This window comes from Rhamphochromis sp. 'chilingali' (genome assembly GCF_963969265.1).
Source record: "Rhamphochromis sp. 'chilingali' genome assembly, chromosome: 3".
Lineage (NCBI taxonomy): Eukaryota > Metazoa > Chordata > Actinopteri > Cichliformes > Cichlidae > Rhamphochromis > Rhamphochromis sp. 'chilingali'.
The window spans coordinates 36,579,962-36,599,957 of NC_137931.1; the positions used below are offsets into that span (position 1 = coordinate 36,579,962).

The 19,996-nt window shown below is 43.7% G+C and overlaps 1 long non-coding RNA gene across 1 annotated transcript; it reads right to left on the bottom strand.

Annotated features, from left to right (window-relative positions):
- Positions 1-45: 45 nt before the first annotated feature.
- On the bottom strand, positions 46-2,952 carry LOC308394094. Its single transcript, XR_013971112.1, has 3 exons — positions 2,372-2,952; positions 1,866-2,101; positions 46-1,785 (listed from the first exon to the last, which is right to left on the bottom strand). It is a non-coding gene; the product is annotated as an uncharacterized lncRNA (long non-coding RNA).
- Positions 2,953-19,996: the final 17,044 nt, after the last annotated feature.

Below are 19,996 nucleotides of genomic sequence, written 5' to 3' on the forward strand. Positions count from 1 at the left end.
CGAACTGCTCGTCGGAATCACGGCGACAAAGAATATCCACTCAGATTATGGAAATCAGTTTTTAACAATGGAATAATTCATGAAACGGAATTTAAACACAAAGCTACACAGAAAGATGAACTGTGGGGAAAGAGCTCCATTCGTTTAGAAAGGACAGAGAACTTCAGCAAAGACTGACAATTACAAACTTCGTGTGCGCTCACAGTCCCAACTCTGACTTAAACCAACAGTTAACATGGTCGAACCAGTGGCTTAAAACGTGGTCACCATACGACGGCACAAACTGTGAAGCGACACAAAGCAAGACACATGAGTGAATTACTGCAGCGCAAAAATACATGCTTTGTATAGGTGACATATGGCTGCTGACTGATTTGCTCACTAAGAAAAGACGGCCCGTCAGCATCCATGCACAGAGTGTCATTTCACCACAGCCTGATTCTTAAATAACAGTTTCTATCTCTCGGCGTTGCCTCTGTGTTCCCGGCATCATCGTGTTTAAAGAAGTGGTACTCTCTTAGCTCGGTCGATTGGTTCCTTTTGTTCTCATCAATAGAAGAACATCCATCCAGATTACCTTCACCAGGCATGCCGAGCCTCTGGTGAACATCTCCAACATCCACACAGCAAAAATGAGTCTGCTGGGTTATTGTGTGGATCTGGATCAGCGTTTCATTTCAATGCTCTAGTGGCTAAAAAAAAAGCTCCTAAAATCAGATGCTGAGGATAAAACAGTGCAAATTCTTTGAGTACCAATAAACTGATTAGTGAGGTTGTTTGAATTAAGTTGAACACCAAGTATTCACAAAGCTTTCCTCCTGCTCCATCCTCCTATGATGACAGAATTTCTGGGTAAAGTTTGGACTGAACCATTCTAGAAACGACCTCTTCCCCTCTTTTTTCTTCACGTCAGGAAACTGTGCACACACACAGGAGTGTTTGTAACCTTCAGTGGTGTTTCAGAGTTCAGTGAAGGCGGATGTGGGCCTGGATAATGATGTGAGATTGAACAAAAGCAGCGAAAAGGCCCGTGCAGAACAGCTCGAGTCCAAACACAAACATTTTTAAGATGATTTCATGTTTCTCTTTGAAACCGAGCAGCTGATGTTCAGTGAAGCACTGCGAGTGTCTCCTCGCTGTTTCCGTTCTTAAAACTTAATCTGAGATTTTAAACGGAAGCCCCAGGCTGAGCTCCGAACGGAGTCATGTGACCGCACACCCTCACTTTACCTTCAGACAGATCGGGGTGGTCCTGGCTCTGAGGATCTGCTACATGATCAGATTTCAGTACTCCAGGCAGAGGAGGAGGGGCAGATGATGATGAAGAACTCCTGACCCAAGGGCGGGGGCCCTCTGCAAGAATGGAGCGAAGCATCCCGGGCCGAAAAAAAAGCTTTGTTTTCAGTCCACTGACCGCCAGCCCCGCCTCGCTCCTCCTTAATGCCTGTGTGCAGAGGAGAGGAGCTCAGGAGCAGCAGGAGAGGAGTGATAACAAGGAGGAAGTGCTCTAAGCCTCAGAGAGGCTTGGATGGGGTGTGAAAAGCTGTTTTGTTGGAGGAGCGCTGTGTCGGGGTCCACGGGGGGGAGGCCGCTCACTTTGTTAATCTGCGCCCGGCAGGAAAGGCTGACGGACGCGGTGCCAAGAAGGAGCCAGCAGGCCACAGACTGCGAACCTTCACAGGCTTGTCACGGGGTGCTCCGCCCACACTTCAGAGTCCTTCTATAAGAAAACAGGACTCTGAAGTGTCCCACCCCCCGCTGCCAGCTCTCTTTAATCAAACACATCTGCAAAAGAAGCACAAAGAAAGACATGAGCTGACGGAGGCAGCACACCTGCCAGGATATGAGCTGTGTTAAAAACACACCTGGAGAGTAGGTGGCACCATGCAGCTGTCACGCCGACTTATCTGACACTTAAAGAGAAGAAAAAGCCCTGAAAACAGTGAATCAGGGAGCAGGAAGTATCAGGTCATCGTGGTGTCGGTCTCTTTACTCCCCAGAACCAATGAGCAGCGAGCTGATGGACATCGTGATGTGCACGGCAGAAAACAATCAATGCATCACCAATGATGAGTTTAGATGATCCATGTCTTTCCAAACCCTGAAAAACAAAACCTTCATGATTCAGTGTCAGGTTCTCGATCACAGCGGTCCGAGCTTCTTGGCCCGATCTTTGCAGACAGTCCTTACACCATCCACACCATCATGCTCATTTCTGACATCATTCCAATTTTTCCTTGTAAATGTTTAATTTTATAGCCAGTGACTTTTTCCTTTTAAATTTTTGTTGTAATAAATTTTTGAGTTTTTCAAACATTTACAACTTAAATGTTATTGTGTTTTTAGTTTTTGCACCTCCAGGCCACCCTACCTGATCCATACAGGGACGACACATATTGGGAAATAAAGCAGGAGGATGCTTTACTCTTCCACAGCTGGAGTCAGGACCACAGGTGGGGTGAAGATGGAAGCAGTTACCGTTTTCTTTTAAATGCGAGTTTCTCAAACAGAAAGTTTTTTTTCTTGGAATAACCGCCCTTCATTGGCCCTGATACGTCTTCACAGGAAACAGATCTGTGTGACGGGATTCAAATCCAGAGCTGATGCAGAACAATGCACTCCTGATCTGATTTTTTCTTTTTACTTTAAAGCGTGGATTACGTTGCCTCTGCTGCAGCTGAAACCTCTCTGTGTAAAATCATTCCTACACTTGGTGGAGCAGGTGAAGGACACCTGAAGGTCGGAGTTATTTGCAGAGTTGGGTGCCACACACATCTGCATCGCCTCTCATTAAAAACACCACAGAGGGACTGGAAGAGTGTCAGAGCTGCGCGCCAGGCCCTGGAGGAGGCGGCGAGGCTCGAATCACAGCGGCAGAAGCTTCACGTTGGAGCCTCCAGTCGGACATCTGCTGGGGGGGTTGGTCAACATATGTTCCCACAAAGACGACAATCTGATCTCCCTCCAATTAAAAAAAAAACCTTGAGAATAACACGAAACGCAGCGAGCTCAGTCAATGTTGCAGAGGTGGTGAAGGATGAGGCTGAGGAAGAGGAGGAGCTGCGGCTTCCCGTCTGGACTCGTTCATGTTCTCCAGAGGGGCACCCAGGTTACTGCTACAGTTCCAGTTTACAGAAGTCCCCTAAACGCATCACACACAGATGCTCTAGAAAGAGTCTGAATGACGACAGAGAGTGACCAGCGACACTGAACTGAAATCAGCTGAGGCCATGGAGGCCGCCCCACCACAGACCACAGCTCGAGATTTTTGGTCTGTTATTTTAAATGCATTAATAATGATTGTCAATATAAACCATGCAGTCAAGGTTAGAGAAAGATCTCTTACAACCTGCACAGGTGACTTCATGTTTTATACAGTCTGTGGTCAGGACAGCGTTAGCTTAGCTTTTTTTTTATTGTTTTAAGAATTTAAAAGTTATGCTTGATGAAAACCTGAAGATTCTCGATGGTCTCACGCTTGGCAGGAGCTGGTTAAATATCCAGCCTCCTGGTTTCTCCTCTCAGAAACTCTCGCTGCAGATAAAAACCCTCTCTCTGTCTTTGATCGTCCCCGCTGCCGTTAAACTGGTTAGCGTGGCGATGTGATGCCCAGTGGCAGCAGCCCGGGCTCGCTGGGCTCCACTGTGGGCCGATCACATTAATTATGCTAAGCAGCAGTCAGAGGCGGGGGGGGCAGCAGCATTGTTCTGCAGGAGATAAACTCATGGCTGATGGCATTCACAGATCACAGCCTCCAGTCGGCCGTGGTAACCGCACGAGGCGGGCAGGTCGAATTTAAAATGGAGGCCGGAGGGAGGGAGCATTAGCATGAACCTTAGCAGGGGAGACGCAGTGTTGTGGCACCTTCCAGCTTGTTCCATGAAAAACATCATCGTGGTTAAACATGCAGCGGCGGCTGGAGGTGAGAGGCTGAGTGAGGAGGCGGAAGGGAGGAAGAAACATGGCGGGAAACAGATTCAATAAATGAGCTGAAAAGAAGGCAGGAACACAAAAAACCCCAAAAAAGAATGGAAGACATGTAAAATATGAGAAATGCTTAGTTATACACAAGAGACAAACAATAGTCAAGTCAACTTTATTTATACAGCACATTTAAAGGACACCAAGTGTCGGTCAAAGTGCTAAACAGAGGGATAATATAATCAAATAAAAGAATTAAAGTGGATAAGATGAAAAACATAAAAAACATCGTAAGACATCCATATATATTTGTAAAAATATATATGTACATGCAAAATGCACATACATATACAAAAGTGAACATAAAATACGTGTATACGTATACATATACATACATCATCCAATGAGATAAAAGAGCAGAATAGCTAAAACAGAATAACAGTGGTGTCAAAGAGATCCGAAAGCCCTGGAAAATAGGTAGGTCTTCAAATTTGATTTGAAGCTTTCCAAGGAGGAAGAGGATTTTATAAAAGAGGGAAGACTGTTCCAGAGTCTCGGGGCGGCAATGGAGAAATGCCCTGTCAGCTCTGGATTTTAACTGGGAGCATGGAACCAGTAAAAGAATCTGACTGAAAGAACGCAGAGTTCGAGTGGGTAGGTGCAGGCTAAAGAGATCTGAAATATAACCTGGGGCCAGACCATGGAGAGCTTTAAAAACAAATAAAAAAACCTTGAAATCAATTCTATATTAAACTGGCAGCCAATGTAAAGATGCAATTATTGGAGTAATACTCTCTCTCTTTCAGGTATCCGTCAGGAGCCTTGTGGCTGCATTTTGAACAAGTTGCAGGCGGGACAGGCTTGATTGACAAACGACTAAATAGAGAGAGTTACAGTAGTCGAGATGTGATATGAAGGGATGGATAACGATTTCCAGATCTTTAGATGACAGGATATCTTTTAGTTTAGAAATGCTCCTGAGCTGGAAAAAACTGCCACGAGATACTGAATTTATTTGTTTGTCCAGCTTGAGGGTAGAATCGAAAATGAAACCATGATTTTTTACATGGGGGTGTACTTTAGCTGATAGTCGGCCCAAGTTCAGCTAAAAGCTGAACACCTTCAGTAGAGCAGACTTTGTGCTGTGGAGGGCTCTGAAACCAGACTAATATTTATCCTGAATACTATACTTTACCACAAATAAAACAAGATAGTTGCCATAGGCTAACGTTAGGTTTTAAAAAAGGACTTACTTCCAGATGTTTCTTTAGGTTGAAGTCTTTCGATGCAGCTTGGTTGCTTGCAAAGAATGTTTGCATCGCACGGTCAGATTTTGCCCATCCTTTTCTTCTTTATTCGCTAGCTGGGCCCATGTCCTCATTTAGGTTTGACAGCGTTTTAGTAGGTAAAAGTGAATGCTTTGACATGAATTGAGCTGCGGTTTGGGAAAGGCCTCGAATGAACAGCTTGCAGAACTAGGGGGAACCTTTATAGATGACAACCAGAAGGAGCGTGTTTGGAGGGGTGGTTCCGCTCCTGAAATTCTGATACATAATCTAAAAAATATGAAATGGTGTTGGAATTTCAAAGTAAGAAATGCACTCCTGCCCATGCACTGCTGACTCTGTTATGCTGGCTCTGGCTCCATTGTGTAACTGACGCCACCAACATTAACAGGACACTCACATTAGAGCCTCTTATTGTGTGTTTTGTTTGGGTCTCTGGCATTGCATTTAATTACCAACATTAGAGAGGGGATAGCTTAACATATGAAACAGGAAAAGACGGCTGTGTAATCCATCTATTTCAACAAAATTCTATTCTAATTATCACCTATTTAAGCGGTAACTGTAACAGAATACACATACTCATATTTTGTATTTTAAATACATAACACGTTTATTCCGTTACTCCCCAACACTGGTGACGGCGATGGATGCCGACGTGTTAAAGTGCTCACACTCTGAATTTAGAGGAAGAGGAAACTAACCTTCACTCTCCACATTGTCCTCCCGCCCCTGTCATTTTTCTTCCAGCCTTATTCCGGCTGGCACAGCCTCCAGCCTCATGTTGGGAGCTCCTGTAGCGACCATTTTCAATTAATGTCTCCATTCATCAGCAGGCAGCGGCCTAATTCTCGAGCCGGCGACCTCATTCTCGTACAGATTTTATTTTTATGGATGAGTCTTTAGACAGCAGAGTTCACTCTGTGTGGGTTTTAAAGTGAGGGCCTTTAGCGGCTGTAAATCAGACGTTTATCCATCGTTTTATTAAAAACGATGACCTCTGATGCACAATTCACAGTGTGAGTTCAGCTGTAGATTTAACAGTGTCATACACTGAAAGCAGCACTCCATTTTAGCATAAACACACTCAACCAAACAAGAATATATATTTATTAGAAAGTCTGTTCATTAATTTTCTTCCGCTATTTTAACTCAGGGTTGTCATAGGAAGAGGGGCGGAGTACACCTGGACAGGTCGCTTGTCTGTTGTAGGTCTGACACAGTGACACAAACAGTCATGCTTAGTTTGACACCAATTTTGAGAAGTGTCTGGCTGCAGCCACTGGGGAGCGCCACATTAACCAGAAACACGTGACCTCCACAGTAACCAGAAACACGTGACCTCTGCAGTAGGTAGAACCACATCCAATATATTGCAATACGGGATACAACACAAAAACAGAGGCCGTTTCTCAATTCTCAAGTACGTAAGTCTGGACTTCTTAAGCACACACGGAAGTCCGGACTTCCCAAAAACGCGAGAATGCAGTACGATCGTTCTAGAATTGGAACAGCAGCATACTTGATGACATCACCGAGTTTTTACTGCCATCCTCTCTTAATTTAACTGTGATTAATATTTACAACGGAAATTACACATGATGTTGTAGGTTTTCTTTCTTTCTTTCTTTAAAAAAAAAAAAGATAATTTTAAAAAGTATGTTAAGCACTAGGCAGCACAGTGACACGGTGGTTAGACTTCAGTGTTAAATAAAACAGTCCAGTTATAAAGCTCAACTTTAATCTCAGCCAAACCAATTTGTTCAGGAACAAATACAACACTGAAAAAAGCCAAACAATAACATTTTAAAGTTATCTAAGTGACTTATATATCATGTTTAACCTGAGTAGCAGAAGATTCAATTCAATTCAATTTTATTTATATAGTGCCAAATCACAACAACAGTCGCCTCAAGGCACTTTATATTGTAAGGTAGACCCTACAATAATACATACAGAGAAAAACCCAACAATCATATGACCCCCTATGAGCAAGCACTTTGGCGACAGTGAGAAGGAAAAACTCCCTTTTAACAGGAGGAAACCTGTTCCAGGCTCAGGAAGGGGCGGCCATCTGCCAAGACCGGTTGGGGTGAGGGAAGGAAAAGAGGATAAAGACATGCAGTGGAAGAGAGACAGAGATTAATAACAAGTATGATTCAATGCAGAGGGGTCTGTTAACACATAGTGAGTGAAAAAAGTGACTGAAAAAGTCCGGGTTTGAAAAGCAGGCTTGAAAAGCAGGCTCAGTAAACTCAGCAATCAGGTTAAACTTGTTTATCAGTGAGATGTAGAACTATTTACAGACACCAAACACACCACAACCCAATATGACTTAACACTACTATTTACAGCACTCAAGAATATTCTGTGTGTCAGTGGAGTGGCGTGGAACGGACACAGGGAAACTTCTCAGGGAGACAATGAGATGCAAGAGGGGCATGGGAAATGGGTTGTCCACAGCAGGAGCATAGGGTCTCTAGAGCAAAGGGAGAACAGGGTTTGTGAGGCGGACCGAGGCGGAGAATCAGAGGAGTGGTTTTGCGGGGCGGTTCTCCAGTCGTGGGTCCGACAGAGCGATTAAGGGTTCAGGATTATCTGGCCTGTGAGTCCAAATCCCGAAGCAGGCAGCAGAGGCGAAGGAAATCCAAATCTTCACGCCGCAGTTTCTGCAAGTGAAGAGATTTTCCAGCTGGAAGCTGCCAACCATTTGGCAGAGTAAGTGGTGTGGCAAAACTGTGAACACAAGTAGAAACGAGTAAGGCAAAAACATTGACCAGACAGAAACACTGAGGTATGCGGCCTGTTACCACCATTAGCAACTGACCGACTAGCAAAGGAGAGATGAGGATGCGGGGTTTAAATGCAGCTTCCTGATTGAAGTTGATGAGTCACAGGTCCACCTCAGGTGGACCCAGGAAAAACACTGCCAGCCCCTAAGACACATGCACCACTCACTCACTCGTGACACCAATACTCCCAATGACTAAGAAAAAAGTTCTCACACCGTTGTACTGCAGTCAGAGTCCTTTAATATTAAGTGAAAGGTTGCAGCCCTGTGTGCATGTTTGTGTGCATTTTGGTCCGAAACTATGAGACCCTCTCACGTGCACGTGCAGCAGTTTTACTCACGACCTCCTGACAGTCAGCTGTCACAGCCTGGTAGTGAATTAGTGATGGAAACCTGGAGGAACCATCGAAGAGAAGGACGAGAGGGTGCAGCGACAGAAATCCCCACAGGAGAAAGCGAACATCTGGGTCCGTCTGTGCTCCATCAGGAGGAGGTTAGCCTCCTGCTGCTGTAGCTTAGCGAGCGTGCACAAATGTTTCTCGGTGCGTTTACTTAATGAAGCTTTTAAACCCGTGTCAAGTTCACTGAGCTTTTTCTGACTTACAACAATGAAACACATTACCATGGTAACGGACACAGCTACAGGTGGTACACGTGCTAACATTGCTATCCGCTATTAGCATGTTTAACACTGTGCCTGAGACAGTCCAAAACAAACCTCAGATGCGTTTACCTCCACATATCTACAAACTTGTTAAACCAAACTCTGCAGTTGCCATGGTAACAGTCACGTATTCACTGCTCTTCACAGGTGTCATCTGCCGTCTTTCAGCTTTGGCTCCGCATCTCGCACAGCCGCTCTCTACAAGGTCAGCTTCACATCCCACACCGACAACTCCCTGATTGGTCTGAAGCAGAGGTGTGGACTCGAGTCACATGACTTGGACTCGAGTCAGACTCGAGTCATTAATTTTATGACTTTAGACTTGACTTGAAAAAATGTTCTAAGACTTGTGACTTGACTTGGACTTTTACACCAATGACTTGGGACTTGAATTGGACTTGAACCGGTTTACTTGAAAAGACTTGATATTTTACCCCAAATATAAAATTTAACATGCATATTATATAGAGATTGAAAATGTGACGTCATTCACGGGTAGAACCGCAAAGGATTCTGGGAACTCGTGGCAAGCGGTACTAGCGCACGCAGGCTTTCAATTAAAATCAGTTATACAGCGATAAAAAGAAACACAAAAATGTCAAGAAGCTGTTGTGTTATTAACTGCAATAGCCGGTCGCATGACAGCCACGGGAAGCCGACGGGTAAAGAGATCGGTTGTTATCGGATTACGTCGTTGAAGAGAAATTGTTCAAGCCATGTTTCTGAAGTAACAAAGATGCGACGGATGGCCTGGATTGCAGCCATTCAAAGATCAAATATAACGTCCCAGAACACTCCAGCTCACAGGTTAGTCTGCTCCAAGCATTTACACGAAGGTCAGTGTTTTTTAGTAGTTAATACGTCATTTTCATAACATAATTGGTGATATAGGTTACAAGCAAGTCTGGCGCTGAACAGAAATTGTGGCGCTATGCTCCTTTATTTATTGTGCATAAATAGTGAATTGTCCTGACACAATATTGCGTTTCGCTTCTGTTATTATGGTACATTGACAAAAACATATGCTTTTATTCACAGGATAAAACAGGTTTTTTGTATCACTAATTGTCCAGTACGATTACAGCATACAATATTGTTGTCACTGCTACATTTCTGTGATGCTACCAGAAATTATTTCCACTACTAATTAATTACCGTTGAGCTCAAAGGTCCTATTAATAAACGGTTAAGGAATGTATATTTATGACGACGATTTGTGAGACTGGTAAACTTATGATACGTACGATGGTCTTTCGTTCTACACGGTGCGTTTCAAGGTCCTGCACCCATCTGTCGGTAAACTGTACCTGGGCTTGTTGCAGTGACCGGAAGTTACTAAACTTCATGAGTGTATGCACTCACTCCAAGAACCGTATGATTATAAATATGCATATAAATATGCTAAGATGAGATAGCTGACTTCATCTAACTAGCAAATGTTGTCCAGGCTATGTTGGTGATACAGTTTTTTTTTAATGTGTATGATATTTTTGTCATGCGATTTTAAAGCCGGTCCTACAACCGCATCCAAGAATAACATGCAGCTTATCTCAGAACTGTCGGTGAAAATTATTCTTGGAGCTAGGTTTAATTGAGCTGCATTTTAAAGAGGTGCAATTTCACAATTTGTGTATATTTTCTAAGTTCACTATTTTGTCATGTGTTGAGAAAAACACAAATTTAAAATTACATGGTCTAATATTTACATTTAGCATATAACTGCAACATTATTTTTTCGTTTTTTTTTTTTTTTTTAAAGACTCGAAAGGACTTGAAATTCAAAGTTTCAGACTTGTGACTTGACTCGGACTTTTACACCAGTGACTTGAGACTCGACTCTGACTTGCCTGACATTACTTGAGACTTGACTTGAGACTTGAGGATAAAGACTTGAGACTTACTTGAGACTTGCAAAACAATGACTTGGTCCCACCTCTGGTCTGAAGTTCACCAAGAACCAATACTGACAGTGTGCAGCTCAGCAGGGTAGGTACGAAACAAAGCTGTATTCAGTTTTATTAACATATAGAAAATCCTTTTTACAGCTAGTGTTTTAAAACAAATGATTAACTTTAAAACACTTCTAAATGAACTTTTAGGTATTTAAGCATAAGTCACTTATGTGCTGGGCTCCATGTGTTTAAAGTGTTTAAAGCTTCATGAATCTAACGCCTAACCGGTGACCTGAAACAGAAATTGACACCAAAGCTTTAGAAACATGGATTTGTTTTATATTTTTTATTTATTTTTTAATTTAAAATAATAACTGGGGTGCCAGTTTAGCTCAGCGGCATGAGCAGGCGACCACATGCTGCTAGGCAGAGAACGGCTGGCCCAGTTTCGACTCTGACCCGTGGCCCTTTGCCGCATGTCTTACCCTCTTGCTTCCCGTTCTTTCCCATCACTCTTCACTGTCCTTCGTAGTAAAGGCCAAAAATAAAATATTTAAAAAAAATAATAGTATTAACAGGAGAACATGACGAGGTCCAGCAGTGACCTTGTCAGGTAGACAGATAGTGTCTGAGCTCAAGGAACACCAGAGACACGTGTCTGTAGTGAGACGATTGTTCGATTGTTTCCGTGACGACAGGATTAGGAGCTGCAGGCATAATCCCACGTTCATTAGTCTGTGTTTTCTTTCTGTAGCATGATATAACGAGCTGACAATAGTGTTCATCAATACAGCTCAGCTTGATTCAAATACAACATTTCATCTCTTTAGAGGCTCAATCTTTCTGCGCTGCTTTCCTGATCCTCTTTATTATAACATGGCCACTCATGGAGTGCACATCTGTTCCAGCTGTGGTCAACTTTCAGTTTATATGACCTGTGCACTGCAAGTGTGGCAGTAATGATCATCTGAGTAACTTCAAATTTCTAAGATTCAGTGTTTTGTTTCTGGATGTGACGAATCAGAGTGGATCTCAAACTGCATGTTCATGTGTGCACCTTTGTAGCCCCACCCTAAATCCTGCACTGCTTTCTGACTCAAAACTCATCGGGAAAGTGATCAGTGAGATCAGAATAGGTGAGCAGGAAGATCATTTCCTCACAGACTTCTTTTTACAATCAGAAGAGTCTCCCCCTGTTGGACATTAGAATGGATGCAGGTTTAATCCTCTTCAGCTCTAGCTTCACTTTGCAAACCTTTAAGATACGGCATCTTTATTACAGTCTATGCTTGCTAAATACATCAAAAGGTGACAGCTTGGTCTTCAGAGGGGGAAGGTGAGGAAAAAGAGGTATAACATGCAGGAAAAGGTGCAGCCACATGCAAATCTGCCAGTTGGTTGTTGTTTTGGGGTTTTCTTCAGTGGTATTTTTCTGAGTTCAACCAGTTAGGACTAAGCCCAGTCTCACCCAGTTTCTGGCTCTCTTCCTCCGCTCACCTCCAACCAGTCATGGCAGACAGCCGCCCCTCCATGAACCTGCCTCTCCTACATAGTTTTTCCTTCCCACTGTCGCTGCGTGCTTATGTAAATAACACTGAACTGAACTGAATTTCACATGGCAGCTCCAAAAACCTGTCCTGGAATCCATATCGCTACATGTCCGAGTTAAGCTGGAGGTCACAGGTGAAGTATTCTGTGTAACAGGATCAGCTGTCAGACAGAGGCAAAAATAAGTGGAGAATAAATCAAGCGTTTGGTGGTTTTGTGTCGGTGCTGTCCTGCAGATTCAAAAATTAGACACTAACGAAGCTTGAGATATAAATCTGTCGAAATACACAAGAAATAAACTCCCAGATAGCCCAGGCCTGGATGCTGAAGGCAGATGAAAAAGTCTGAGTTTTTCTTTAAGAGAAACCAAGAAGAGCAGACAGCTTATTTTACACAAATGCCCGCTGAAGATTTCCTATCACGACAAGCCGACGATCGTATATCAAAGAAGATTCGGCTGTATTGTTGTCGGGATGGACGGGCTAATTCAGGCGATGGAGTGTTAGTTGCCCGCTTCAACCAAATCAGCAGATGAAAGCGTCCTGGCCCGGGCCGGCTGCTGAAGCAGGAGGAGAGTTTCAAAGGTAGAAGGAATAAAAGTGAGCTTTCAGGCCGTCCACTCAGGGGAGAGCAGCTACTCTGTGAACTTCAGTTCCAGCGTCTAATCTGCAGTCACAACAAAAGAGGCATTATACTGAGAAGAGGAAATCTTAGATCCAGCTTTCACCCAAACCCCCCAACACACACACACACACACGCACACACACACATCCCAAAAACAGCATTTTAAACCAGCGGCCTCCTCGTTACAGCAGATAGGTCTTCCGCTGTTGATACAGTAAAGCAGACATTCCTGTGCAGATTCCTCTCCTCAGATAACCGGGAAAGGTTTGCTCAGAAGTTTCTGCAGAACGGCAGCTCAGTGATGTACAAAGCCGAGGTTAAAGAAACCGTTTCCTCCCACAAAATTCACTGAAATGTTTTTAGCCTGGAGCCAGAGCACCAATCGGATCATTTAAGATCTGATCTTACAACAAAGATTTGAGATGCTTGATGTCCATTTAAGGACAGGATCCTGTTCTTTTTTTTTAGTTTAACCAATCAGGATCAGTCAATAGGATGCGCTTTTTTCTCCACAAATAACCTTAGTGATGTCTTACAGGTTTCGTCTCTGTAGTCAGAGCTCACAGAAACAAAACCTGTTCGTGAAAGTCGAAATCAGCCTGCTAACAATCGTCACTGCGGACGTGTCATTAAACTACAGATAACCTTGTCATTAATGCCGATTACATCATACACGTTAACTGAAGCCTACGCTAGCTAGCTGTACATGTTTAACGCAGTGTGGCGAGTAGCTCTATAGCATTTTGTTATTTGTACCAGGATGATGTGCTGAGATGAAACCAGGAGTCTTTGCATGCTAAGCTGAGTCTGCTGCGCCTGCTGGGTCAGGCAGGTTCTAAGAGAAGTGATCGGCATCTGCTGCATTAATGAAAGGATTTGACCCTGCAGCATGAATGATCTGTGCTTTGTTAGCAGAGCAGAGCGAGTGTGTGGTTATTTGCTGTAGAGGTTTTCCTGAAGCTGGAGGCTGCAGACATTTGATTCTGTAGTTCATATGTGACGTGAATCTTTAAGTTTTAAATCTACTGATTCTTCATGCACACGAGAAACTTCTCTGATGGTTCAGTCCACTTCAGGTAGCCTGCATGGTGCTGTTCTTCGGTCTTAATGATGAAGGCTGTGTTTCTGTTAGCACAGACTGAAATCGTCACATCATTTTGGCTGCACGTGTTCCTAAACTGGCCCAGTTTACCGCTAAGACTCTGAACATCTCGCTGTGTTGGGCCGGGCTGTGGAGAAGTGTTTGTTGTGTTGCTCTGGCTGGAGAAACCCTGCAGCGCTGCCAGGACAAGAGCTGCTGCCAGCCACTGCCTCGCAGCCCAAGAGGGGAAGAACCTCAAAAAGCCAAATCCGAATTGAGCGATGGCCAGTTTAACTGATGTCTCATGCTCTCTGTGTGAAAAGCAGCGTCAGTCTGCATGAGTGTGATCGTACTTTAGTTAGCACTGAAATAAAGATGCAAACCTTTAACATGCTGGCTTTTAGAATTATTGCATGTTCAGTCTAAAAATGTGAGAAAGTTAAAGAGAGCTCTGACTTGAACCAGGGTTAGTGGTCTAAAAAGGCTGCCAGAATATGAAGACACTAACCTGCAATTATAGCAGATCGAAATCGATGCGACCAGCAGCACTGACCATCAAGAACCAAAGCATACCACAAAAAATGATTAGAGAGAAAAGCAGTTAAATTCACTTCTTATTAACCTGTCATCTATAAGTCAAAGAGGTTTGGTTAGGCTCCAGTCCCAGTGGCTGGAAATGTGCTTCAGGTAGCAGGAACTTTATTATTGAACGGACATGAAACCTCTGAGCTAGCTTGGTTTCAGTTTTATTCTTTATTTGATCTTCTGCTTTAGACCAGATTTGGTTAAATACTGGAATGAAGCCTATGCTGCTGCATCTCGTCAATATGTGAAACATGTCCTCATTTTATACAGCACCAAATCACAACATCAGTTTCCTCAAGGTGCATTATATTGTAAGGTAGACCCTTCAATAATACATACAGAGAAAAACCCAACAATCGTATGACCCCCTATGAGCAAGCAATTTGGCGACAGTGGGAAGGAAAAACTCCTTTTTAATAGAAAGAAACCTCCGGCAGAACCAGGCTCAGGGAGGGGTGGCCATCTGCCGCGACTGGTTGGTGTAGGAGAAGTAAGATGGGATAAAAAACATGCTGTGGAAGAGAGCCAGAGAGGAACCACCGACTGTGCTGCTATCTCAAGAAAAGCATGTTCTGTGGAGCAGACATCAGTCTGAAATGGTGAAACTGAAAAATATTAGATTTATTTCATTCAGTTTTATTTATATACAGAGATGGGCAGTAAGTGTAATCTGATTACTTTTTTCAGGTAACGAGTAAAGGGATTACTATTGCAAAAACGGTAATTAGATTACCGTTACTTTCCCGTAGGAACGCTGCGTTACTGCGTTACTAAAACCGTGAGTTTTTTGCGAGAATGTCTCATGACAGTGACGTAAGCGAGTGCGACATTCGCGACAACAGCTGTGTGCAGATCAACAATGGATCATATATCGAGTGCGGGAGAAAGTATGACCGTGCAGCGTTTAAAGCGTGGGAAGAAAACTTCTTTTTACAGCGAAAAAACCCCTAAACTTCCGAGCAAGCACCAAGTGCGCTACCACGTAATGGGAAACTCACAGAGAAACTCGCGAATTCTTCCACTGACCACCTACGCCACTCCTGCTTTACAGGTGAAAATAGAGCAACAGGACCGCTGAGTCTTTGATGTTATTTATTTTCTGCTGTGTTTTACTTGCATCTATTTGAAAGACTGAGTGTAAACACAAAAAAAAATTATTTTATGTGCTGGAATGTGCAGAAAATAAGTTTAAATGTTAAACAAATTTCTTCCAGTCAGTGAATGTTGCATATAATTACATTTTTGCTGGATGCATAAAGTTAAAAGGTTAAAACTAGTAAAACAAGTTTTAAAAAGAGACTTTTCCATTTGATTACATTTTGTATGATGGATTATGCAGAAAAAGTAGAATTGGGCTGAAAGATCTATCGCTTTATTACCTACTCAGGTTGTAAATCGTGTTTTTAAAAAGTAACTAAGTAATTAATTACTTTTGAAAATAAGTAATCAGTAAAGTAACGGGATTACTTTTTTGGGGACGTAATCGGTAATTAGTTACTGATTACTTTTTTCAAGCAACTTGACCAACACTGTTTATATAGCACCAAATCACAACAACTGTCACCTCCAGGTACAATAATACAGAGAAATCCAACAATCATATTGAGCATGCGCTCAGTGACGGTGGGAAGGAAAAACTCCCTTTTCACAGGAAGAAATCTGTGGCAGCAGGCTCAGATTAGTATATTGATGAATGATTTTAATTGCACTGAGATGTCTGCCTCTTTAGACAGCAGCCAGCTCCCCCTGAGCAGCATGTCGGCTGCACACATGCGTCACCCTGATGGACAACAGCTACCAGTTGCCTTCCACGAATACGATGTTATAATATTAATAAAATTATGTGTGATAAGAATTTTTTTTTTTCTGTTAGCACTCATATTCTCAGCAGCAGCTGTTTTCCTGTCTTATTTTTCTGACCGTAAACTCAAGGCCTTGTGTCTGAAACATGCCGTCGGTGTGCAGTGGTGTTTGGGGCTGAGGTGGAGGAGCGAGGTTTGCGGGGCTTGTCGGGGGTGGGAGGATCCTGGCTGTCAGAGGACATGAGGATGATGAGTTTGGCTGACACTCACCGCCACTCTCTCTGATCGGCTGTGATGTGCCAAGATGGACATCAGCACAGCCGGGGATGCTCTGGCTACCGGCCCCGCCTGTCTGCTCGCATGCCAACACAAACTGCACAATGTCTTGTTTTAGGGGAGGAAGCGTGGCTCTTTTGGCATCCCATGCCACCTCGCGTCATTTGGCTGCTGCTCTGCTGTCTTCAGGGCCTCTGTGGAGGGAGGTGCACGGCCTCTGTGTGTTTTTGTCAGGAAAAAATCACTCCAAAACTTTCATGTTGGGTGCCAACGTGACCGTCAGGCCTCACCCAGCAGAATTGATGAGTGCCTTCTGATAATCCATTAAGACACAGCGAAAGGTCGCGGGGTATAAATAGCCTTCAAGGACGCGGCGTGGCGCCATCTGAAGAGGACATGCAGAAATCTCCTCATCAATCTGCACGTGAAGCTGTTTGTTTCTGAGCAGCTTTGTCAGGTAGCCCGTGACATTTACACAGACCGGGGGTGGACAAAATAGCAGCAACACCTGAGAACAGGACGTAACTTCTCCCCGTGACCTGTTTATCCTGCAGCTCATCAACTCAACATGACGGCCTCAAGGCAGAAAGCCCACGCAGCCACAGCAGCAGTTGAAAACTGGACTCTGGTTGTGACACACTTTCTTTCTGCTGGAGCAAACGTAAAGTCCGTTTATATTCCCAGCTAGTTTACTTTGGTGCCATTTTAAGACTTTTTCATCTCACTCTGAGAAATCTACCAACTTTTTTCAACAGCAGGTGGGAGGGGCTTCTGTGCTCAAAATGACCACATTACCGCTATCCTGTTATGACATCATGCAGCTCCAACAGTAGGAAAAAACTGATTAACCTGAGTTTTAGGAGCAGCCTGAGGTTTACTGCACATGCACTGGCCTCGTTATTAGAAACTGCGGATGCATTTAATGTGAACATCAATCACTGGAACAGCAGAAGAAGCAGAACAGATCTCCCTTGAATGTAAAAATAGGTTAAAGTCTTACATAGTTTCATATGGGATGCAAAGGGGGGTTCAGAGGTTCCCATAACAACACATCACACAAGTGAATGTGGAAATAAAGCCTGCTGCATTCAGCTCAGACATACTGTGCACATAACAGGTCTGCCATTCCTCCGTAACTGAAGCTTTGTCATTACATGCACAACGATCCTGTTTGTCTCCGCTGGGAGAGCATGTCATCAGGCGGCGCTCAGGTGACCCATGAGCTGATAACGGGCAGAAAAGAACAACCTGCAAACACGGTGAGCAGGACGAGCGCCCAGCCTCACAACCACGTCCAAGCTCGCCGCCGAGCGCTTTGACCAAACGTCTTGGCTCTGAGTGATGGAGAGGCAGATGGTGCTCATGGCTAACACATGCACACACACACACACTCGGGCTGAAGAGCAGCAGCTGTTGTACAGTGGAGGTGGCAGCTCTGCTGTTTGGAGGCTTTCCAGCAGAATACATTAACCTGCATCCGTGTTCACTCAGAAACAGGAACTAAAACATTTGTTTTGATGCACGTTTTACTACAAGAACGGATTTTATTTATTTTTGGGAACCATCTACATCACTCAAATCACTTCACACCTTCTCTTTGTTATTAAAGGAATTTTTTCTCTTTGTTATTAAAGGAATTTTATTTTGACAAACATGCTTATTGTGTTATTATTTAGTATAATTTATTTAATTAGAAGAATATCTATTAACACTGTCAGACTGTCAGCGCATCGGTGTGAAAGTGAAGAAAATGTAATTAAAGAAATAAAGTCGTGACACGACCCCGTCCCCCACAAATGAAAATAAATGATGGCAGATGTGAAAGATGGCTGTAGCTTCGTACCTTACCAGCTGGGTGGAGCTGTGGTTGCACCGCCTGTTTTGTGAGAAATGTCTCCACATTGTTGTTTGAATCTCTGACTGAGGAGTGATACGCTGCAGCATTTCATTATTATTACTGAGATGTAATGTATGAAATCTAGACCCATCACAACAACTGTTGTGTTCACAAACCATGTACTGGACCGGCTTGCTTCAGGATGCAGTGCAACCGTGAATAGAAATGGTGTAAGACTGTGCTGATGTTCAGTGTCTGTTTGTCTAAGGTGGTTCTCAGCAGCTCTGCAGCTCTGGCATCAACAGTCTTCTTGGGAACAAACCAACAACCAGAGAACAAAACAACACCCCTCACAAACGTACTCATTCAATTTCAATTCAGTTCAACTTTATTTAAATAGCAACAAATCACAACACAGTCACCTCAACGCGTTTTATATTGTAAGATAAGGACCCTTTAATGATAGAGAGATTAGCCCAACAATCAGACGACCCCCTATGGGCGAGCACTTGGTGACAGTGGGAAGGAAAAACTCACCGTTTACTGGAAGAAACCTCCAGTTCAGGGAAAGGCAGCCATCTGCTCTCCAGACAGCTTCACATTCTTTACTGTTGGCTTCAGAAACCGTCAGCCACCATCATCCGTGTTTACATTACCTTCATAAGGACAGGAGCCCCGTGAGGTGTAACAGAGGCCACGTGACCAGGAGATATCACAGTTGTCCTCCAGAGTAAGAACAACTTTCTCCCTGCTGCACAGAGCTAAACTCTCCGACATGTTTCTCTGGGTTTGCTGACTGTAATGTTTAAGGATTGCTGAAGTACCACAAACTTGCAGTCTGTTCACACATCTTTGTTTTCCTCATCCTGAGAGGTGATCTAAATATTCGTGTCTCGGAACAGCTGGAAAACTGACAGGTGTGCTGTACAGCGTTTGGATGGCTGTTTGTGCTCTGCGGCGGCAAAATAACAACAGTAATGCTGTTTGACACGGACGCAGATTCATGAAGCAAACTCGTGTGGAAGAAGTTACAAAAAGAATCAGACAAGAAAAAACGAGCTCGGACAAATGAAACCATGCGGACAGGTGACGGTTACATCGAGGCGATGGCGGTGTAAGGGTAGTGCGCTGACGTTTGGGTATCCTGCGAGTAAACGTGAGAGCGGAGACGCTCTTCGTGTGGAGGCCGACGGGAAGTAGCATGTCAGGTAGTTTGTGTGCGAGTGCTTCAGCGTCTGTTTCTCTGCTGCGGAACAATGAAGTCATTATTGTGCTCATTTGTTTCTCGTGCTCCGTAAACCAGATGCAGCATGTTTCTAATCGTCAGAGCACGCGTCCATCGGGTCCTCGTTACTGCCTCCGCGGTGACTTCAGGACACGTCCGTACATTAAGATAAGATAAGATAAGATAGAACTTTATTAATCCCTCGGGTGGGTTCCTCTGGGAAATTCGACTTCCAAAAAAAGCACAGCAACGACCAAAGTTACAGTTACAGAACTGTTATATACACACACACACACACACACACACACACACACACACACACACACACACACACACACACACACACACACACACACACACACACACACATATATAAATACAGAGACAAATATAAATAAAATATACAAAGGGGATAAATAGAATAAATAGGAATAAAAAATAAAAATACAAGTGAATTGCACATT